Raw genomic sequence first — 24,958 nt, forward strand, 5'->3', positions numbered from 1 at the left:
TGGTATCTTAGGAGGTGAAGTTACCATGCTCAAGAGATATCTGATCCCCATATTTATTGCAGCGTTACTGACAGCAACCAAGACATAGGAACAACTTAAGTGTCCATAGATGGATGAACGGGTAAAGAAGTTGTGAGATTATACATAATCATATATATGCAGTCAAATGTATTTATTTGTTGCCATTTAGTTGCTCAGTTGTGTCTGACTCTTTCACAACCCTATGGACTGTGGCCTGCCACTCCTCTCGCTATAGGATTTCCCAGGTAAGAATACTGGAGTGGGTTGCCATTTCCTTCTCCAGGGTATCTTACAGATCCAGGGATCAAATTTGTTTCTCCTGCATTGCAGGCAGATTCTTTACCACTGAGCCTCCAGGGAAGCCCAAATATATTTATACTCAGCCCTAAAAATGAAGAAAATCCTGGCATTTATGACAATGTGAATGGGCCTTGAGGGCATTATGTGAAGTCAAATAAGTCAGATAGAGAGAGACAAATATTGTATGATCTCACTTCTATGTGCAATCTAAAAAAAAAAAAACCAAAAATCAACCCCCCCCCCAAACCCTCCCAACTCATAGGAAAAAGAGATTAGATTTGTGGTTACCAGACATAGGGGATGGGGATATGGGCGATTTGATGAAGATGGTCAAAAGGTACAACTGCTAGTTGTAAAATAAATAAGTCCTGGCATAGAGAACCAACTTGTGGTTGCAAAGCCAGGGTGGTTAGAGGAGGGATGGACCAAGAGTTTGGGGTTAGCAGGTGCAAACTATTACATTTAGAATATGGCAGAAACCAACACAATATTATAAAGCAGTTATCCTCCAGTTAAAAGTAAACAAACTTAAATAATTTTAAAAAAAGAATAGATAAACAACAAGGACCCTGTTGGAACTCTAGGGAACTATATTTAATATCCTATGATAAACAATAATGGAAAAGAATATGAAAAAGAATGTATGTACACGTATAACTGAATCACTTTGTTGTACACCTAAAACTAACTTAACACTTTAAATCAACTATATCCCAATAAAAAAAAATAAAAAAAGATAAGTCCTGGGAATGTAACATATAGCTTGATAACTACAGTTAACACTGCTATAAGGTATATTTCAAAGTTGCTAAGAGTAGATCCTTAGTTCAGTTCAGTTCAGTCACTCAGTTACGTCCAACTCTTTGCGACCCCATGAACTGCAGCATGCCAGGCCTCCCTGTCCATCACCAACTCCCGGAGTTCACTCAAACTCATGTCAATTGAGTCGGTAATGCCATCTAACCATCTCATCCTCTGTCGTCCCCTTCTCCTCCTGCCTTCAAAATTTCCCAACTTCAGGGTCTTTTCCAATGAGTCAGCTCTTTGCATCAGGTGGTCAAAGTGCTGGAGTTTCAGCTTTAACATCATTCCTTCCAATGAACACCCAGGACTGATCTCCTTTAGGATGGACTGGTTGGATCTCCTTGCAGTCCAAGGGACTTTCAAGAGTCTTCTCCAACACCACAGTTCAAAAGCATCAATTCTTTAGCACTCAGCCTTCTTCACAGTTCAACTCTCACATCTATACATGACTACTGGAAAAACCATAGCCTTGACTAGACGGACCTTTGTTGGCAAAGTAAAGTCTCTGCTTTTTAATATGCTGACTATGTTGGTCATAACTTTCCTTCCAAGGAGTAATTAATTTCATGGCTGCAGTCACCATCTGCAGTGATTTTGGAGCCCCAAAAAATAAAGTCTGACATTGTTTCCACTGTTTCCCCCATCTATTTGCCATGAAGTGATGGGACCGGATGCCATGATCTTAGTTTCCTGAACGTTGAGCTTTAAGCCAACTTTTTCACTCTCCTCTTTCTCTTTCATCAAGAGGCTCTTTAGTTCTTCTTCACTTTCTGCCATAAGGGTGGTGTCATCTGCATATCCTTAGAGGTCTCATCAAAAGAAAAATAATCTTGTTTTTGGTATCTTGTAATCATTTCACTTCATGGGAAATAGATGGGGAAACAGTGGAAACAGTGTCAGACTTTGTTTTTTTGGGCTCCAAAATCACTGCAGATGGTGACTGCAGCCATGAAATTAAAAGACGCTTACTCCTTGGAAGGAAAGTTATGACCAACCTAGACAGCATATTCAAAAGCAGAGATATTACTTTGCCAACAAAAGTCCATCTAGTCAAGGCTATGGTTTTTCCAGTGGTCATGGATGGATGTGAGAGTTGGACTGTGAAGAAAGCTGAGTGCTAAAGAATTGATGCTTTTGAACTGTGGTGTTGGAGAAGACTCTTGAAAGTTCCTTGGACTGCAAGGAGTTCCAACCAGTCCATTCTGAAGGAGATCAGCCCTGGGTGTTCTTTGGAAGGACTGATGCTGAAGCTGAAGCTCCAGTACTTTTGCCACCTCATGCGAAGAGTTGACTCATTGGAAAAGACCCTGATGTTGGGAGGGATTGAGGGCAGGATGAGAAGGGGACAACAGAGGATGAGATGGCTGGATGGCATTACCGACTCGATGGACATGAGTTTGGGTAAACTCCAGGAGCTGGTGATGGACAGGGAGGCTTGGTGTGCTGCGATTCATGGGGTTGCAAATAGTTGGACACGACTGAGTGACTGAACTGAACTGAACTGAAGGGGAACCCTGTTCCCCTCATATCCCAAATTGTGTCCACTGGCTGTGGCAGGAACAGTGGTGGTTGCCAATGATGTCCACATCTTAATCTTCATGATTTTTGAATATGTACCTTTATGTGGCATAAGAAACTTTCCAAGTGTAATTCAGGTAAGGACTTTGAGGTGGGGAGATGATCCTAGATTTTCTGGGTGAGATTATCCTAATGGAAACATAGGCGACCTTAATAATGAAAAAGGCAGAAGAAAGTCAGGAAGAGATATGATTATGAAGATGGGTGAGAGAGATCAGTGTTGCTGGCTGCGAGGAAAAAAGATGCAACTGAGAGCCAAGGACTGCAAGCAGCCTCTAGAAGCTGGGATTGTAAGGAAGTGATTCTCTTTCTAGAGACTCCAGTAAGAAATGCAGCCACACAGACACCTTCTTTTTAGCCCAGTGAGACCCATGTCTGATTTCTGACCTACTGAGCTGTAAGGTAATAGATCTGTGCTGTTTTGAGACACTGAGTTTGTGGTAACTTGTTACGGCAGCTGTAGAAAACTAACACAGACTTGCAACCATGGTCCGATCTCAGCATGCTGCAAGGGACGGACATAAAATCTATTCAAAGAGGAGAGATAGTTTATATTCCAAAGTCGTTGCAAAAGCTGGCTAATTTATATCAGTAGAGACCTGCGTGTGCTAAGTCTTTTCAGTCATGTCCTACTCTTTGCAACTCTATGGACTGTGTAGCCCACCAGGCTCATCTATCTCCAGGAAAGAATACTGGAGAGGGTTGTCATGCTCTCCTCCAGGGGATCTTCCTGATGCAGGGATTGAACTTGCAGCTCATGCATTGTGGGCAGATTCCTTACTGCTGAGCCAGCAGGGAAGTATACACACACACACAAGCACATACACACACACACACATACACATATTCTTTTAATATATTCTTTTCCATTATGTTTTATCACAGGGTATTGATTATAGTTCCCTGTGCTATACAGTAGAACCTTGTGTATCCATTCCATGTATAATAGTTCACATCTGCTAATCCCAAACTCCCACTCCATCCTTCCCCCATACCTCCCCATTCACTGACAGCCATTAGTCTGTTCTCTGTGTCTATGAATCTGTTTCTGTTTCATACACGGGTTCATTTGTGTCATATTTTAGATTCCACATATAGGTAATATCATATGATATTTGTCTTTCTCTGTTTGACTTACTTCACTTAGTATGATGATCTCTAGTTGCATCCATGTTGCTGCAGATGGCATTATTTCATTCTTTTTTAATGGTTGAGTAATATTCCAATGCTTTTGAACTGTGGTGTTGGAGAAGACTCTTGAGAGTCCCTTGGACTTCAAGGAGATCCAACCAGTCCATTCTGAAGGAGATCAGCCCTGGGATTTCTTTGGAAGGAATGATGCTAAAGCTGAAACTCCAGTACTTTGGCTACCTCATGTGAAGAGATGACTCATTGGAAAAGACTGATGCTGGGAGGGATTGGGGGGAAGAGGGGAAGGGGACGACAGAGGATGAGATGGCTGGATGGCATCACTGACTCGATGGACGTGAGTCTCAGTGAACTCCAGGAGTTGGTGATGGACAGGGAGGCCTGGCGTGCTGTGATTCATGGGGTCGCAAAGAGTCGGACAGGACTGAGCGACTGATCTGATCTGATCTGATACCATATATTCTCTTTCCATTCACTTGTTGCTGGACATTTAGATATCTTTCATGCCTTGGCTATTGGGAATTGTGCAGAGCCCTCGGTTTAAAGGTGGGGGGCACCCCTGAAGAAGGACTTTGCTGCACTGCTACAAGTTCGTCCTGTAAATCTTCCTCTAAGCTGTCCCCAAAGTGTCCTGGATCTGTTGATTAAGATGACTGTGCTCATGTCATTGGATGAGGGAAATGCCCAGACTTCTAGTGCACTACTCCATGTTGGCTTTTTATGACTGTTAATTCCTGTGGAGCCCAAAAGGGTGTGGTCCACAGATTAGGCTTGTGGGCTCACCTTGTGGATATTTCCCATTTCTGAATGTGTGATCTGAATACACATCATAAGCAACAACTAGAATCTCCTCACTGGCCTTAGGCCCATGGAATGAGGGCTGTGATAGCAGACAGGGCATAATCCCTTGGGACATCCCTTCCTGACCTGAGTAGAAACCCAAAGCTATGCTCTAGACCAGGGACCAAGAGTAGAAGGGCCACATGTTCATGTGTCCACATGAGCTTGTCCATTGTATGTCTTTTAACTGGACTGGACCACCAGGCCAGAGAAGGCAATGGCACCCCACTCCAGTACTCTTGCCTGGAAAATCCCATGGGCGGAGGAGCCTGGTGGGCTGCAGTCCATGGGGTTGCTAAGAGTCAGACACGACTGAGTGACTTCACTTTCACTTTTCACTTTAATGCATTGGAGAAGGAAATGGCAACCTACTCCAGTGTTCTTGCCTGGAGAATCCCAGGGACAGGGGAGCCTGGTGGGCTGCCCTCTGGGGTCGCACAGAGTTGAACACGACTGAAGCGACTTAGCAGCAGCAGCAGCAGCAGCAGGACATTCAGGCACAGAGTCTCAAGGACAAGTTAGAGCTGACTGTGAAGTTGTGGGGTTGGAGTGGGTAGCCCTGTGCTTGTATCTCAGGAGTACCACTGTACAGGTGTGTGACCTGGGATGTGGACCCAGGTAGAACAAAGCCCTAGTTTCTTCATGGAAAAGGCCAAGAATCTGGAGGGTGAGAGATTTCTGGAATCCAACTTTCTAGACTCAACTGTGAGTCTTCTACTTACTTGGGAGTTGTGTGAACTTTGAAGTTGCTTAACTTCTCTATGCTTTAGTCTTCATCTCTCTAAGAAAATATTATAATGTCTATTTATTAGCTTCTTGTGAGAATTTAGTGATATCATAGATACAGTACATTGGACCTAAACAAGAAGTGCTAGAAAATAAGTGATACTATCATTATGTTAATTATTTAGGAAAAGAAGCTCTTTGGTACATGATAGCTAAGGCTGACATGAACAGAGATGCGAAGTGATGCGTTTTGTATCTAAGGCCTGACCAGTGATGCTTCATACCCCAAAGCAACTAACCAATCAACCGACCAACCCACAAATGAACAGCAAAAAATTCCATCCTATTTTTCAAACGATTATGCAGATTCAGTTCATTGCATGGTGCAGGGTGAGTGGATTGGAGGTGTAGGGAGTGTCTGGGGACAGAGGGTGGGTGATGAGAAGGGACTTTATTTCCTGTAGGACCTGCGAAGTCAGAAAACCACATGGCCACAGGTTCCTGGATGGATTAAATTACATTCCAAGCTTATTGCAATGTCCTTCTCTTAGACATGAACTGGTCCCTGGACTGACAGTCTTCTCTGGGTATCTATGATGGACCTGACATTTTCTACCAAGTTCAAACAAAAATATGGGGCTTCTATAGTACCTGTTTGAAGGAGGAAATCTAGCATTTACTCAGCCCATCCTAGGCACCATACACTGGGTAAGCGACCTTAAATATAGCTGGATTCTCACAACCAGAGTGGAAATATTCATTTCGCCCCCAAAAGAGAATGCCAACAACAGCAGCAGTGACAGCAATGGGCAGCCTTTGTTGAGGACTGCTATGTGCTCACACTGTGCCAAGTATTTTACGTGTATTGAATTACTTAATCCTGGCAGGGAACCCATGGGAGTGGCATTGTATTTATTTCCATTTTGTAAATGAGAAAACCAAGGTGCAGAGAAGTTATATAGACAGGACCAGTAAGTGCTAAAACTGAGACTTCACAATAGGATGATCTGATTCTCAAGTCCGTGCTTTCCTGTATTAATTTGATTTTACCCAGCAGAGAAGAGTTCACATGGATCCCATCCATGCTGAGAAGTCGGCTGCGGTGGGGACGTGATGAACTGTGAGCCTGTTATTTTTCCAAAGAGAGGAATGGAGAGAATTTATCTTCTCCCTAAAATTCAAGTTTACTTTGGACAAACAAAAGAGGATAAGATCCTGTTGTGTGCCTGGCCCTTGCCAGGTGCTAGTATGTCAGGGATGACTGTGTCCTTATTCTCTTCCTCTGCATCCCTGTCCTCATTCTGACATCTCAAGCGACTGGATGTTTGAGTATCTTCTTTCCCATCACATCATCCTTCACATAGCAACAGTGTGGCTATTTCCTGCTGCTTTGGCAGCTAGACTGGGCAGGCACTGTCCTCAACTACACACCAGCTCCCTTTCTCCACTCCATCGACTCCAAAGTTGCTGTTATTCCCCCTGTTTATCAATGAAGATAGTGCAGCATAAGTGAACTGTCTGAGATCTCTGAGCTGGAAAGCTGATGCTTACTTCCATGCCCTTGGGCTTTGAAGACAAGTTCTTTTTTCTACTCTCCGTAGCTTGTCCCTTTGGGGAATAGTTTGAAGGACTTTACCAAAATATCCTGCCTGGAATTGAGCCTTAAGCTCTTCTGTTAGAACTGGCAGGATTGTGTTGAGGTGACATGTTTCAGAAAGGACAGAAATTGTCTTAGTCATCATTCAATTCCCAGGTGGGTGCTGAGCACAGAGAAAACTCCAACAGTGTTTAATCAGAGAGGACATACGCATATACTTTTAGTCAGGAAGAGGCAAGGCATGTGCAGCCCCTTCCTTTGGGTAGGTTATGAGGTCTGGGAGAGACGAGGGCCTGGCTTCTGGTGTGGAGAACAAAGGAAAATGAAGACACAGAACAGGAAGGGGTTGTGCTTGGTTATTAGTTATGAAGCAATTTTGTTGTAGCCTAGTCTGCACGGTCAACCATGTCTGTGACCCTGAGACCCCATAACTGATCCAGAATGCTGTCTCTTATTCTCTCAGAGAAGCACTCTCATTGCCCACCCACTGATGGTGATTGCATGTCACCTCTCATGACATCACCTTCTAGAACATTCTCCTTCTCTGCTTCCACCTCCAGGCGTGACTCACCCCCTGACGACTGCAATTCCCAAGCTCATTTTCTCTGTTGGCCTAAAAGAGTCAAATCAATTCTCTGTCTGGGTGCATTTTTTTTTAAACTGGCCATGATGTTAGCTTATTTCTTCCCTTCCTTAACACAAATGGTTTCTAAAAAGGAGTTCAATTTTGCAGCCCACTGGTGCATTGCGTGCATCATGGTGGCCGCATAATACCGTCTCCTGGCAGTGCTGTCAGGACTAGGACTGCCACGTGGTGTCCGGAATGGGGAGGGATGTGTCGCGGAAGGAAAAGATTCCCACCACTGCTACCTCTAAAATCATGACGATCGGTCACACACAACTGCTGGTTTACACGCGCATGACTTTGTGTGTTTCTCTGTGGTCTGCTGGGATGAGGGTTGGACTTTGTGGAGGGAGACTTCCAGAGAGGATGGGTGTAGCTTTGCAGCTGCTCTGCTGGTGGTCAGCCCTGTGACACAGGGCCTCAGTTTTCTCATGTGAAAAAGAGAGATTTTGATGAGATACTATCTAAGGTTTCTTCCCTTTCCAGTTAGCTTCGATATCATTTTCTACATGCTAGGAACTCTGCCGAAGGCATGAAGATGATAAATAAAACACAGTCCTATTTTCAAAGATTATAGATTATATACACACATAAAAGTGTGATGGTGCCCCTGGAGTGATGTAAGCTCTGGGAACGTATCTAAAGGAATGATGCATTCGGCCTGTAGGACAGTGTGTAGCATGGGGCAGGGATAGGGGAGGGAAGATAGAGAGGCAACAGGAAAGTGAGGATGATGAAGCTGGGCGTGGATGTGTGGGGGGAACATTTCTCAGACTGGTGAGGCTGGGGAAGAGGCTTGAGAAGCACCATGAAGCCTGTGGCACACAGCTAAACACCTCCTGCCACATGTCTAAGTACCTCATCAAGCCGAAAGCTTTGTGATTTGGGGAAACTTGAGGATTCCCCTGTAGACAACACCTAAGACCCTTTTCTTACTAGAAAGCCCAGTGCTCTAGGGCCACACTGGGTGCTGTCCTGGGACTTTCCTAAAGAGCAGATAGTATAAATATAGGCTTTGTGGACCCTGTGGTCTCTGTTGAAACTACTCTGCTCTGCCATTACTGTGCTAAAGGAATCATGGACAGTACATCCATAATTGGATGTGGTTACTTGTCAATAAAGCTTTATTTACAAAAACTGGTGTGGGCCATACTTGACCCATGAACTGAAGTTTGCTACCCCCTGGAGGACACTGACAGGTAAAGCTGAGATATAATTTTAAAAATTCAATAGTTCTATTGTTGGTGCTGTTTTATGACACCTTTTCTTCTTTAAAAAAATTATTTTATAGAAATATAGTTGATTTGCAAGATTGGGTTAGTTTCTGGTGTATAGCAAAGTGATTCAGTTACATATCTACATATTATTTCTCAGATTCTTTTCTCTTATATGTCATTACAAGACATTGAGTGGATTTCCCTGTGCTATACACTAGCTTGTTGGTTATTGGTTATCTGTTGGTCCTTGTTGGTTATCTATTTTAGATATAGTGGTGTGTATCTGTTAACCCCAAACTCCTAATTTAGTCCTTGCTCCCTGCTTCCTCTTTGGTAACCATGAGTTTGTTTTCTATGTCTGTGAGTCTATTTCTCTTTTCTAAATAAGTTCATTTATATCATTTTTAAGATTCCATATGTAAATTATATCATATGGTATTTTCTTTTGTCTGACTTACCTCACTCATTACGACATTAATAATCTCTAGGTCCATCCATGTTGCTACAAATGGCATTATTTCATTCTTTTCTTATGGCTGAGTAATATCTCATTGTATAGATATACCACATATTCCTTATCCATTATAATATCCTTTCTTAAAACTGCACACAGTGTGGATCTTTATGTATGTGTCCAGCCTTCAGTGGATGATTGGTGGTGTGATAGGACTCTGACACAGAAGAAGCTGTGGGCAGCGAGGACCCTGATTTCTGTATGTTTAAGTGATTGGCAAGACTTCCTGGTTTTCTTTGGAAACTCCTCCTCCACCTCTGCTTCCCCTGCAGCCCAACTACCTATTCCACATCCATCTCTGCACACTGTGGCCCTTTGCCATCTCCCTGTGGGGGACTTGTGTCCTCCAGATCCCCAAATACTCCTTTTGACTGAGTCTTGACCTTACACCAAGCACTGAAATAGGGTTTTGTTGCTGTTTGGTCACCAAGTCGTGTCTGAGACATTGAGACCCTGTGGACTGTATCATGTCAGGCTCCTCTGTCTCTGGGATTTTCCAGGCAAGAATACTGAAGTGGGTTGCCATTTCCTTCTCCAGGGGATCTTCCCGACCCATGGATCGAACCTGGGTTGATGGCTGCTTGGCAGGTGGGTTCTTTACCACTGAGCCTATAAGGCAAGGGCCATGCAATCGGGATTAGGCTTGGGCTTGGCTGTCCCCTGCCCACACTCAGGTTTGTGCTCTCCTTCCTAGGCTGTGGTACCAGAGCTGGAGGAGTCAGGAGACCTAAATTCAAATGCCATCTCGCTCACCAAATGACCATAGGACCTTCCACAAATCACTTCTCCTTTCCCAGTCTCTCATCTGAAGAAGTTGTTCTTCAGTTCAGTCAGTTCAGTCACTCAGTCATGTCCGACTCTTTGTGACCCCATGAATCGCAGCACGCCAGGCCTCCCTGTCCATCACCAACTCCCGGAGTTCACCCAGACTCACATCCATCGAGTCACTGATGCCATCCAGCCATCTCATCCTCTGGCGTCCCCTTTTCCTCCTGCCCCCAATCCCTCCCAGCATCAGTCTTTTCCAATGAGTCAACTCTTCGCATGAGGTGGCCAAAGTACTGGAGTTTCAGCTTCAGCATTATTCCCTCCAAAGAACACCCAGGGCTGATCTCCTTCAGAATGGACTGGTTGGATCGCCTTGCAGTCCAAGGGACTCTCATGAGTCTTCTCCAACACCACAGTTCAAAAGCATCAATTCTTCGGCACTCAGCTTTCTTCACAGTCCAACTCTCGCATCCATACATGACTACTGGAAAAACCATAGCCTTGACTAGATGGACCTTTGTTGGCAAAGTAATGTCTCTGCTTTTCAATATGCTATCTAGTTTGGTCACAACTTTTCTTCCAAGGAGTAAGCCTCTTTTAATTTCATGGCTGCAATCACCATCGGCAGTGATTTTGGAGCCCAAAAATATAAAGTCAGCCACTGTATCCACTGTTTCCTTATCTATTTTCCATGAAGTGATGGGACCAGATGCCATGATCTTCGTTTTCTGAATGTTGAGTTCTAAGCCAACTTTTTCACTTTCCTCTTTCACTTTCATCAAGAGGCTTTTGAGTTCCTCTTCACTTTCTGCCATAAGGGTGGTGTCATCTGCATATATGATTCAAATGGAAGCTTCATAGATTATTACCAACTTTCCTACCAGGAAAAGATTACTGAAGAGTTAGAGCTTCAACCACAGCCAACTAGACCCATCCTCATCAGGCCCTCAGTTCATCTGGTTCAGGATGCTGTCTCGGGTAGTGGCTCTGAGCGGAGTTGGTGGGATACTGTTCTGCTTGCTTGGACTGATGTGTCTGCCATGTCCATCTCTCCATCTGGATCTGAGCTCCTGGGGCAGGAATGAGATCTGTTTTTTTTTGCATCATCTTCAGCAGTTTACACAGTCTTAGCACATAATAGGTGATCAGTAAAGACTTGTTGGATTGAAAGTTTTATGGCAATATTTGATATTTGTTTGGAGGTTTAGAGGAGACCCTCAGATAAGAAAGCCTACTTAAAAAAAATGTATGTGGTGGTTTAGTTGCTAAGTTGTGTCTGACTCTTGCAACCACATGGACTGTAGCCTGCCAGACTCCTCCATCCATGGTATTCTCCAGACAAGAATACTGGAGTGGGTGCCATTTCCTCCTCCCAACCCAGGGATTGAACCCTGGTCTGCACTGTAGGCAGATCCTTTACTGACTGAGCGATGAGGGAAACTCTCATAGAAGAAATGTAGAGATGATTTACAATGTTGTGTTAGTTTCAGGTGTACAGCAAAGTTATTCACTTTATATATATATTCTTTTCCAGATTCTTTTCCATTATAGGTTATTACAGGATATTGGCTATAGTTCCCTGTGCTGTACAGTGGGTCCTTGTTGTTTATCTATTTTTTATAGTTTTGTTTCTGTCAATCTCAAGCTCCTAATTTATCCCCCTTCCCCCCGAGAAAGTCTGTTTTTGACAGGGGAAATTATTTATTGGGCAATGATGAACTTTCATAAACACTTACTCTGCTGGGGCTTGGTTCTGATTCAGTTTTTAAAATACTACACATGATTTCTATTTTACAAATGACTATTTCAAATCAACAGGCCAAGCCAACCACTTTTATTGATGAAATATATTGATTGCATGTGACAGGTACTATGCTATCCTGTACATTTCTGTTTCCATTTAATTCTAACTCTAACACTGGGCAGTTTATAGTATTACTTCCATTTCACAGACGAGGAAGTTGAGCCTTGGCCTAAGGTCACCTAGGTAGGAAGTGGTACAGTCTGACTCCAAGGCCTATACTCTTATGTGGCAGGTTTGACTTGGAGCTTTCTGGAAATCTTGGCCAAAAACTTGACGACTTACAGAGTTTTTGTTGTGAGAATCTGTCCTAGAAGGACCTGTCTTTAGGATAAAAAGCTATATCGATAATAACCAACATCTTCAATGACACTTTCATCATGTAGGGAGGAGTCAGTTTAGATATGGCAGTTTGTGTAAAGGTTCCTTTTTTTCAAATCAAAAAAATTTTATTGGAGTATAGTTGATGTATAATATTATATGTTACAGGTGTACAATGTAGTGACTCACAATTTTTAAAGGTTATACTCCATTTGTAGCTATTTTGTACTTGACAAGTTTTTCATTTTAAGGAATAATTTTTTAATTTTATTTTAAAACTTTTATATTGGAGTACAGTTGATTTATAATATTATGTTAGTTTCAGGTACACAACAAAGTGATTCAGTGATACATACACATATATCCATTCTGTTTCTATTGTATTACTTAATCCTTTATCACTATCCTGTCCCTTCCTCCTTCCCTCTCCCCACAGGTACCGGTAGTTCATCCTCTATATCTGTGAGTCTGCTTCTTCTTCGTTATCTTCATCAGTTTGTTGAATTTTTTAGATTCTACATATAAATGGTATCACATAAAGATATCAAGTCTCCTCACAAATTATATTTTTAAAGGAGGAATACTCAACTCTGGTTGCAGATTTAGAATCACTTTTGTTAAAAAAAAAAAAATAGCCTGGGCAGATCCCAGGCTGAGTTAATGAGAATCGCTGAAGTATTGAAATCTCTTTCAATACTTCTGAACATTGGAATATTTTTAAAAGGCAAATAAAACCCCTGTAGCATGCAGAGCTGGGTGGGGCAGATTCCCATGTACCTCCACTGATATTGTTCAGGAATAGAATTTCTGGCAGTCTAGCTTGTTACGAAGGCTGCAGAGGCTGCTTTGAGGTGGCAGAGGATGGCCTGACCCTCAGGTCTTCTTTCTCAAACATGATTTATCTCAGATGCACTTTTCATCAACCCCAAACACCAGAGCATGTCAAGTGGTTCTTGCTTGTGGAGCCGCAGGGCAGATGTCTGCCTGAGGGGTCAAAAGTCCAGTTGGTCACCATCTTTCTTCTCAGTGACCTTTGTGAACTTTGTCCTCCCTAGGTGCCCACACAAGTGGTAACTATGATTAGAAGCAGCATCTTCAGAGAAAAGCGATCATCAGTGACAACCAAGGAACAAAAACAAGTGACCCATTTAATTCATTGCATTTGCGGCATGCTTTACATTTTTCAAATTCTTTCCACATCGTCCATCTTATTTAACTGTGATGACTTTCTCCTTAGCATCCGTCAAGGGGATCCTCATGACAGGACCCTTTGCTACTTTTCCAGCCGACTCTCCTGCCTTTCACCCCAGGCACCTGCGCTCCAGCCATCTGCAGCCATTCGTGGTCTTTCACGCCTCTATGTTATTGTACATCCTGCCTTCTGTCTCTGTTTCTGGAGTTCTCTTTCCAACTCTGTGCATCCGGTAAATCCCTGCCATCCTTCAGGATCCAAGGGGAGGGTTTCCCATTCCATCAATCTTTCCCCACATCCCCGAATCTTCTGTACCATCCCTCCCAGATCCCTAGCTGTGATGCACTCAGGTGGTCCTCTCCCTAAACTGCCAGCCTCTCCAGGGTAAGCAGCCCTTCTGGTTCATGGTTTGCTTGTGCTGAGCACCATGTATGGAAAACTGTCCATGTTTAATCAATGTTTTCTGAGTTACTGAAGGCCTGCGAAAGGGATTTTGGAAGATCAGGGCAAGAGCAAGCAATGTGCTGTTTCTCCCACTGCTTCACTCTATATACTCCCTGTAAGACAGTGTCCTGGAGAAGAGACTCTGGGAAAAATGGAACAATGTGGGCTCTTGGAAAGGAACAAGGTGCCTGAGGGAGTGGAGGGAGACTTGCTTTCTCCTGGGTGCCCTTATTACGTTTTGAACTTTACACCATATTATGTGTTTGACCCACTCAAAAGCTAAAGTAAAACAGTTGCTCTCATCTCCTGACGACGATGTTTGGTGTGAGTGTTGGGTTGTGGCATCAGACCCCTGTTTGATTCCTGACACTTTCTAGCTGTGTAAACCTGAGCAAATTTCTGAGCTCATCTAAGCCTCTGTTTCCCTATTGTGATACAAACATAATGATAACAATGCTTGAAATAAAATTAGAAATAGAAAAAGCAGTCCCTGGGAGTGGGAACTGGCTGTGAACAGAAACAATGCCACGGGACACCAGGATCAGACAAGCCCACTCTGTGACCACGATGGAGCAGGAAACAAACAAGATCACTTCATAACCATGTGTAAATACAGACAAAAGAACAACGTGGTCCAAATCATAAAAATGATAAAATGTCCCCTAAGCAGGCTATTCTATGTGATTGAAGCTTGTTTAACAAGTATATCTATTTGGCTTCAATTTGTGCTTTCCACATTATGAATGAGAATTATCATGTTATTCTTTGATAGAATTACCCCTCCCTCCTGAAAGATTCAAGTCCAGGGTTAAGTCTCCCCTTCTGGGACCCTCTCCTAAGTCTCCTAACAGGAGCCCAGATCCTTTTACACCTGCTTTCTACCACCCTCTTCAGGAGATGCGTACTGCTCCAGTGAGGTGCGACTTCCCTGTTGCCATGAGGCTATGAACTCAACTTTGTTCAACTACAAGTGTGTTTCTGGCACTTTTGCTGCTGTAAGGCATCAATAGATTTTCATCATCATCATCATCATTAATAATGACCAACACTTTTTATCTTCTCCCTCTCCTTTTTAGATTTACCTGGGATCAGATAACAGCAAAGACAAGATTTGACTTATGACTTCTTGAGTCTTATCCCCACCATCTTTCAGCTGCTTTATGGAAAATAATACTTTTGCACAATAGAAAAAAAATTATTTCCTGCAGAATCCCAGCTGCCATTGTTAATGTCAGATTTTGCTAAAAACATTCTGTGCAGACTAGAAGTATATTCTGAAAATATCATGGTGCTTTGTTGGTCTCTGCAGCTGAAAAAAAGCCCATGCAAGCTCAAAGACTCAGAGCAAATCAATACAGATGCTTAAAGGATTATTTCCAGGGCTTGGAAGCCTCTGAGAAAGATACTTGTTCCACCCATTAAGAATGGCAGGGGTGACCTTCAGGGGATGAAGGTCATCTCAGTGTAGAGATTACCCACACTAGGAAACTCTTCCTGGAGGCAGAGAAAGGGATTCACTGTCAAGACATTCTTTTCTAGGTTGCTTGAGCAACTTAGTACTTGGCTACTTTTGCTTGTTCCCATTTTGGGCTTGAAAATGAGAGAGCAATTATTGTTTGGGTTCAGAAATAATGAGGAGTTTCTAGCTGGGGAAAATGCTAATATTCTAAAGTGGCATTGAAAACAGGGGATGTAAAATATACATGCTTTACGATTGAAGCTAAGAATTACATGGAGATAATAGACTGGAAGGAAAGTACCAAAATAGAATACTGATTGCCTCTGTGTGGCAAAATGGTGGGCGATCATCTTTTTCTGTATTTTCCAAATGTCTTATGTAGATCGTGTGTTACATTTATAATGGAGAAGGTGAACAGTGATACAATACAAAGATTCAGCAAAATTTCATCAGGCAGTGATGGTCACAGACAGGCTAGACTCTTGGTGGTAGGAGATTAGAAACTTCCCAAGGACCCCTGTTCTTTCTAAAAGAAGTCACCAAGCTGCTGGATGTTTGCAAGTTTTATACAAACATCATATTAAGCATCACAAAGGCACTATTCCAATGGGGAATGGGCTTGAGGCCAAGTGGGGTGTAACTTTCCTCTGATGTCTGGCCTGTGGCCCAGGGCTTTGCTTCCCAGTCCTGTTGAGTATCTATTGCTAGCCTCTATAAGCTTCCCTGGTGGCTCAGAGGATAAAGTGTCTGCCTGTAATGCACAAGGCCCAGGTTCGATCCCTGGGTTGGGAAGATTCCCCTGGAGAAGGAAATGGCAACCCACTCCAGTATTCTTGCCTGGAGAATCCCATGGACAGAGGAGCCTGGCGGGCTACAGTCCACAGGGTCGCAAAGAGTCGGACATGACTAAGCGACTTCACACTTCACATAGCCTCTATAAGCCTCTGTTCAGGGAGATTCAGGAAGTTTGATTCAGTTCAGCTGTAGTATCTCTAAAGCTTGGAGAAACAAGAGGTCAGACTGGATGGAGAGAATTCAGAGCATAGAGAGCTGTAGGGGCCACATGGGGGAGCCTGGTCTTGGGTACCTAGATCTGTGCTATTTAAACTGGCTGCTTACTCCTTCTGGTGTGACATCATGTCACTTACAGTATCAACATGATACATCTTCCTAGACATTCAGTTTGATTTGGGTTCTTGGAGTGGTGTGAGGGCACGTAGAGAAAGTCAAGTAATTTAAATGCTGAGTATTTTATATCATTAATTTTACATTAAACAGACAGATACATTTGGTACTGAAATGTGAAATCTGCATGAATTATTAAGAGCAAAGAAATGTTGTGCCTGCAGCAGACCACCTCCTACCACATCTTTAAACCCTCAGGGACTCACTCTTGGACAATTTAACTTTTTTTTTTTCTCACCAGAAACTGAATTTATAAAGCAAAGAATAGAAAACTATCCAGGACAGTGAACTGGGGACCAGTCTCCTAATAATTTTTAATACGATATGTTTTTTAAAATCAATTAAGGTGCATTTAAATTCTGAAAGAATCATATTAGAACCAGAAAATGGCCTTTTTATCATTTTAAAGGGATGCAAAATGAATATCCTCCATGGGCTACACAGGTGGAGGAATGACACATTTATTACATCATCAAGCTTCATTTTGGGTAGATTACTCCCCTCAGTCTGAGGGATTTATTCCTTTCTTTCTCCCTCTCCCTCTTTCTCTCTTCCTTCCTCTCTCCCTCCCTTGCTTCCTTCTCCCCCTCCTTTTCTCTCTCCCCCCTCTCCTTCCTTCCTTTCTTTCATTCCACAAAGACTTATTGAGTTCCTAATGAATGGACATCTCTACCCCAGAGAACAATTTCCTGCACTCCTAGGGCTTAGAGCTTCCAGATCCCGCGGAGGTAAAACCCTGCAACAGAAGCATTCTTACAGTTACTGAAAAGTGTACCTTGAACTCTATGCCAATGAACTTGGATTCTCGTCCTGCTCAGTTAGTCTCACTGATTGGCCTTGGGCAAAACTTGAGTGAATATGCAAATATCTGTTTCCTCTGCTATAAAATATTGGCACTGCCTGTTTATCTCTGCTGATTTCTCAGCATGGCCATTGTATTTGTGAATACAAATTCAAAAGCTTCATCATCTGTGCTGTGTTCTACTAGGTTAAGCTGATCACCTAAATAATAAAAGAAGAATCCCAAAGTGTTATTCTTATCATTATTATACCATTCTAATGAAGTTCCTCTCAGCCATCAAGCACATCAAATCAAGGTTAAGAGGTGCTTTTGAGACAGCAGACAGAAGCAAAAACTGGTATAAAGTGAAACAAAGGGAGGACAGGCAGCACACTCAGCCTACACACAGCAGGTTGGGGGCTACAAAGCCAAGCAGGCCTGCAGCCCCTCAGTGCTGTGTGCTCCTGGCACTGCTTTGTGTCCTAAGGTTCAGAGAGGTCCAAGAGCTGGGCCTGATTTCAACGTCACCTGGTGATTTGGACACAGAATCATCTCGTGTTCCAAAGAAGCGTCATTGCAAGGAGAGGGGGCGCTATCCTTCAGCATGACATGGTTCCTCACCATCCATCCTTCCTCCACAGAGCAGGGGCTTTGGTCCATCCCAAGTGGGAAGAGTTGGGCTACTTCTCCTTCAGGACAACGTGCTGGGTTAATGCACTGCTGGCCGTTCCTCCACTGTGCTTTCACACAGAAGGGAAAATCTTAGAGGCCTGGCTGTGTGCCAGGTCTTTACTCTGTTCCCTGGACCCTTACTAGCTCACTTAATCCTCACAAAAAATCCTCCTTTGCAATTTTTACAAAGAAAAATTTGAGCATCATGAGGCAAAGTAACATCCAGTCCTGTAGTTCACGAGTGGGAGTAAATGCAGAGCCTGCCCTTCTAACCACAGCGCACAGCACTGTGGTGCCTCTCAATGTGTTTTTACTTTCATATAGATTATTTTTGAGAAATATGTCTTTTCTTGCATGTTTATGAGGTGTTTTTTTAAATAAATAAATTAATTTTGTGCTGGGCTCCACTACCAATGTCAAGGACCATGGTTAATCAAACATTCTATCACCTCCTTATCTATCATTTATTCAGGAAATATTGAGAGAACAGACTCATGTCACACAGTGGAAAACCACAGACTTTGGAATCAGAGACACTTGGATTTACAACCCAGTTTTCAGAAGTGACCTAGAATAAGCCAGTCTCCATGAACCAGAGATTTCCAGTATGTGAAATGGGGATTATAATACCTGTTTTTACTGCAGGAATTAGAAATAATTCTTTCAACATATTTAGCACAGAGTGAATGCTGATAAATATGAATTCCTCCTTGAGGATTAGCAAGCCTATAACTTATTCTTTGCTCTCACGACTCATTTGCTACAACTTGCTATGTGCCCCATCTATTGAAGCATAGTGTTGGGGCTGAATCATGTGATGTGTGAACTGATATCACAGATGTCTGTGTAGCTCCTACATCAGAGGATGTGGAATGGCATCATGGGAACATCCTTGAGCTTTAAGACCCCAGGGAGAATGTCTCCCACTGGGGTCATGTTAACCAGGCAAGGCCATGATGCAGTAACAAAAAGCCCTGAGTCTCAATGCTAAGCTTAACCAATCAACTTAAAATTTTATTTTATTGAAGTATATAGTTCATTTACAATGTTGTGTTAGTTTCTGCTCTAAAACAAAGTGATTCATCCATATATATGTATTCTTTTTCACATTCTTTTCCTTTATGCTTTATTATAGAATATTGAATATAGTTCCCTGTGCTATACAGTAGGATTTTGTTGTTTATCCATTTGAGATATAATAATTTACATCTGCTAATCCCAAATTCCCAATCCATCCCTCCCTGACCCTGTCCCCTTGACAACCAAATTCTGTTCTCTATATCTGTGAGTCTATTCCCATTTCACAGATAGGTTTTTTGGTGTCATATTGTAGATTCCACATATAATTGATATTGTATGATGTTTGTCTTTTTCTTTCAGACTTACTTCACTTGGTATGATAAACTCTAGGTCCATCCATGTTGCTGCAAATGTCATTATTTCATTCTTTGTTTGTTGTTGTTTTTGAGTATTATTCCATTGTATATGTATGTACCAAATCTTTTTTATCCATTCATCTGCTGATGGACATTGAGGTTGCTTCTCCATATCTTGGGTGTTGTGAATAGTGCTGCTATGAACATAGGTGTACACTCATGAGTGGGATTGCTGGATCATATAGCAGCTCTATTTTTAATTTTTAAAGGAACCTCCATACTGTTCACCATAGTGGCTGCACCAGCTTACATTCCTACCACAGTGTAGAAAGGTTCCCTTTTCTCCACACCCTCCCCAACACTTGTAATTTGCAGACTTTTTAATGATGGCCATTTGGACTAGAGTGAGGTGGTACCTCACTGTAGTTGTGAATATCATCAACTTTTCTTTATGTCTCATTCCACACATGCAATGTCATGGATCCCTGCTGTCTGACACTGGTCAGGCTGATGGAGGCACCACCATCAGACAGCTGTACCATCTGAGATGCACAGGCTCCTGGTAGCTGGTGTAGGAAAGACACTGCTGGGGGGTGTGCACTAGGGGTTAAATGAGGCTCATCACCCTGGCTCACAGCCTGCGGGTCTGTCCAGATCCTGCCTAACTGCACAGGGCAGGGAAATCCACCCTCATGTTTGGACAGAAGGGATAAATGGATGTGAACAATCACTCCAAGACTCTCCACCGGAAGAATCTTGTCTCTGTGAAATCAGTCATTTCTCTGCAGCTCAGATTCCAATCTGAAAGGAACACCTTCCTGTGAAAAGACATTTAAACAGACATAGAGAATAGACTTACGGATAAGGGGAGAGAGGAAGAGAGGGTGAGATGATTGGAAAGACTAACATAGAAACTTACATTACCATATGTAAAACAGATAGCCAATAGGAATTTGCTGTATGGCTCAGGAAACTCAAACAGGGGCTCTGTATCAACCTAGAGGGGTGGGGTGGGGAGGGAGATAGAAGGGAGGTTCAAAAGAGTGTACCTATGGCTGACTCATGTTGAGGTTTGACAGAAAACAGCAAAATTCTGAAAAGCAATTATCCTTCAATAAGAAATAAATAAATTAAAAAAAAACCAATTTATTTTTTTACTGGAGACATGTAGGACACCCCAATAGGTGTAGGACAGAGTGCTTGACTCAAACCAGAGAAAGAAGTCTTGATTGGTGATGTCTCTGGATTCAGATGTTAAGAGAGGATCCAGCCAAGGGAGAAGCCCGCCCACCCTCCCACACAGTCCAGCTTTAACCAGGCTTCTCCAATACAAGGATGTTGGTTTGTACAAAAATGGAGGTTAGGGTTTTAGAAGTTGGAGAACAAGAAGAGCTGGGTTGTGCCATGGTTCACCCCCAGTGGTTGTATGGATTTGACAACTGACAGGGTTTTGGAGAATGAACATAATCATTAAAATCAGCTTCAAAAGCAAAGAATGACCAAATATTCTGCATTTTCTCTGATGATTCACCATAGCTATCATTATACTATCACATCTCTGTATCATTCTTGGGGATTTTTTGAAGTTTTTATTTTATTTTTTTAAATAGAAGTGTAGTTAATTTCAGCTTCCTGGGTGTTTCTAGTGGTAAAGAACTTGCCTGTCAATGGAGGAAACATAAGAGACATGGGTTTGATCCCTGGGTCAGGAAGATCTCTGGAGGAGAGCATGACAACCCACCCCAGTATTCTTGCCTAGAGAATCCCATGGACAGAGGAGCTTGGTGAGCTAAAATCCATAGGGTTGAAAAGAGTTGGATATGATTGAAGTAACTTAGTATGCATGCATATAGTTAATTTACAATGTGTTAGTTTCAAGTGTACAGCAAAGTGATGCAGTTATACATATTTGTAATCTTTTCCATTAATGCTTATTATAAGATATTGAGTATAGCTCCATGTGCTGTACAGTAGGACCTTGTTGATTATCTGTTTTATATATAGCACTGTGTCTATGTTAATCTCTATTAGCTTATCTGCCCCCCTTTCCCCCTTGGCAACCATAAATTTGTTCTCTATGTCTGTGATTCTGTTTCTATTTTGTAAATAAATTCTTTGTAGCATTTTTTAGATTCTACATATAAGTGATATCACATGATATTTGTCTTTGTCTGACTTACATTAGTGTGATAATCTTTAGGTGCATCCATGTTGCTGTAAATGGCATTATTTCATTCTCTTTTATGGCTGACTAATATTCCATTGTATATATGTACATCTTTATCCATTTATCAGTCAAATGCTATTAGGTTGCTTCCATGTCATGGCTACTGTGAATAGTGCTGCCATGAACACCGGGGTGCATGCATCTTTTCTAATTAGGGTTTTCTCCAGATATGTGACCAGGGCATTCATAGTAACTTAGAACTTTTGTTTTGAGCTATTCCTCCCCTAGTTACCTGATGCTCTGATGGAAGAAGATGCATGTGGGACCCTGAGCTCTCACTCATTAGCTGTTTGGATTTGGGCTCACTCTCTTTTAGCCTCAGTTTCTTCATCAGTAATATGGGGACAATGATAAACTGGATGTGTGACTATCATGAGCATCAGATGAAATAAGATGTGAAATGAGGTACATCAACAGTTATGGCTGATAAAAAGCCAGTCACAAAAATGTTATTTGGTGTGCCCTATGGAAGGACTGATGCTAAAGCTGAAACTCCAGTACTTTGGCCACCTCATGTGAAGAGTTGACTCATTGGAAAAGATTCTGATGCTCGAGTGGTTGGGGGCAGGAAGAGAAGGGGATGACAGAGGATGAGATGGCTGGATGGCATCACTGACTTGATGGACATGAGTTTGGGTGAACTCCGAGAGTTGGTGATGGACAGGGAGGCCTGGAGTACTGCAATGCATAGGGTCACAAAGAGTCAGACATGACTGAGCGACTGAACTGAACTGATGTTTATTTATCCCCTGACTTGCTGGGGCTTAAATTTAAATTCCTGTATACTCTGGACAACTTGTCCTGGGATGCCAAGATTTTGATCACAAAGGATACTCTTTCAACCTGTATCTCCGTTCACCCAGGCTTCTTTCTGCACCAGGGAGACCCAATACCCTGAGTTGGTTCTCATCCAATAACTCCCCTATTGTCCCAGAAAAAAGCCTAATAACTTTTTCCTGTCACTGTCATCAGGGCCACTCAAGACATCTGGCTGCCAACTGCATGATTAGCCAGGGCATTGGCGAGCTCTTCTTCCAGGATGGAGAGGATCTGTTGGAAGATGATAGTCATTGACCACAATTATGCCAAAGGAGAAAAATCAGGAAAGGAACAGGAAAGGGGGCAGCAAATACATTTTCACCAGGACTTAGATTTATTCTGGAGAAACATGAACTGATTTAGAAAATGGATACCGCTGAAAAGCAGGAGCAAAGTGATGCTTTGCCGGGGACCAATTTCTGGGAGGATGAGATAACACAGGTGTTTATCTGAAGCCCTTTATACACATGCACATACGACAACTTTTTCTAGCTAATTAGAAATTTCATTTTACTGATGGCATTCCCAAACTCTTATCAATCTCTGTGGCAGACAAATGCTTGATGGAGGTGAATTTTCTAGTTTGGATGCTGTTTGGGTAATTCATGGGCCTCAAAAATAGAAAGCGATTGAGATGGAAAGGACCTTGACAACTCATTTGTTAGCATCTCGGCTCTGCCCCCAGGATTTCCTTTATGGCATGTATATTCCACATTGCAATGATGATGCCAGTCTTTCCATTCATCCATCTACTCAACAGCAAAGTGTTGACTAATAATAAAAATAAATAGACGAGGTTTTATTAAGTTTTCACCTTTATGCCATGCTAAATGTTATGTTAGATACCATGCTAAATGTTTCACACCAATTTTCTCATTTTACAATGAGAATTCTCTGAGGGATAGATTATTACTATCCTACTATTTAGATGTGGTTTTGGAAGGTTCAGTATCTGACACCTAAGATAGAGCTGTTCAGGGATTTCCCTGGTGGTCCATTGGCTAAGACTCTATGCTGCCAATGCAGGGGGCCTGGGTTCGATCTCTGGCCGGGCAACTAGATCCCACATGCCACAACTAAGAGTTTACATGCTGCAGCTAAGACCCAGCACAGCCAAATAAATAACTACATATTAAAAAAAAAACAAAACAGAGCTGTGATGAAGACATAGCCCTGCCTTCAAGGAGCTTATAGTCAAGTGAGGACACACACCCCAAGTGCATACAGTATAATAAGCATGCAAAGCACTGAGACTGTGTTACTGAAGTCTGTGGAGGCCAGCTTAGCTCAGCATGGGGATGTAAAAGAAGGCTTCCTGGAGGAGGTGATATTTGGACTGAGACTCGAGTCCAAAGAGAAAAACTGAGTCCAACTGAGAAAAACGTGGAATGGAGCAGTCTTACCCCAAGGTCCTCATTAAATGTGATTTTAGCCAGGTTCTTCTGGTGTGTTTTATTATATCAGAAACAGTTTGTGCAGAAAATTGGAGGTTAAGGCTTTTGCTGCTAAGTCACTTCAGTCGTATCCGACTCTGTGCGACCCCATAGATGGCAGCCCACCAGGCTCCCTGTCCCTGGGATTCTCCAGGCAAGAACGCTGGAGTGGGTTGCCATTTCCTTCTCCAATGCATTAAAGTGAAAAGTGAAAGTGAAGTCGCTCTGTCGTGTCCGACTCCTAGCGACCCCATGGACTGCAGCCTACCAGGCCCCTCCGTCCATGGGATTTTCCAGGCAAGAGTACTGGAGTGGGTTGCCATTGCCTTCTCCTAAGACTTTTGAGATTAGGAAAAATAGGTTGACACCGAGACCGTCTCTTAGGCCCAGTGCATGGATGAAGTAGCCCTAGAGTTTGGCTTCTGAGTGTGGTAGGAGCAAAGACCAGGAGGAGGAAGCAGCATAGTAGTTGGCATAATGAACAGGGTGAGGGCATGTGGTTCAGTATGAGGGGTGTGGGATGAAGCCAAGTGAAGAAACATGAGGCTGGAGGGGTGCAGGGATCAAGGGCCCCAACTTCTGTTCCTTAAAATTTATTGCATACAAGTATAGTTGATTTACAATGTTGTGTTAGTTTCAGATATACAGCAAAGTGATTCAATTATATGTTTATTTATATTCTTTTTCAAATATTTTTCCATTATGGTTTATTACAGGATATCAAATATAGTTCCCTGTGCTATACAGCAGGACCTTGTTGTTTATCTATCCTGTATATAATAGTTTGCATCTGCTCATCCAAAACTCCCAATACATGCCTTCCCACTGCCCTCTCCTCCCTCCCCCTTGGCAACCACAAGTCTTTTCTCTATGTCTGTGAGTTCTTTTCTGTTTCATAAATTTATTTATGTTTGTCTTTCTCTGTCTGACTTCACTACTCTGATAATCTCCAGGTCTATCCATGTTGCTGCAAATGGCATCATTTCATTCTTTTTGGGGGCTGAGTAGTATTCCATTGTTGTTTGAAGAAGGCAATGGCACCCCACTCCAGTACTGTTGCCCGGAAAATCCCATGGATGGAGGAGCCTGGTAGGCTGCAGTCCATGGGG

At 42.6% G+C, this 24,958-nt stretch overlaps 1 long non-coding RNA gene across 1 annotated transcript in view; it reads left to right on the forward strand.

The window, feature by feature from the left end:
- Positions 1-24,958, forward strand: part of LOC129647779 (uncharacterized) — a 35,323-nt gene that overhangs the window by 8,896 nt on the left and 1,469 nt on the right. The window lies entirely within an intron of this gene.

Source organism: Bubalus kerabau, chromosome 3, assembly GCF_029407905.1.
Source record: "Bubalus kerabau isolate K-KA32 ecotype Philippines breed swamp buffalo chromosome 3, PCC_UOA_SB_1v2, whole genome shotgun sequence".
Classification (NCBI taxonomy): Eukaryota; Metazoa; Chordata; class Mammalia; order Artiodactyla; family Bovidae; genus Bubalus; species Bubalus kerabau.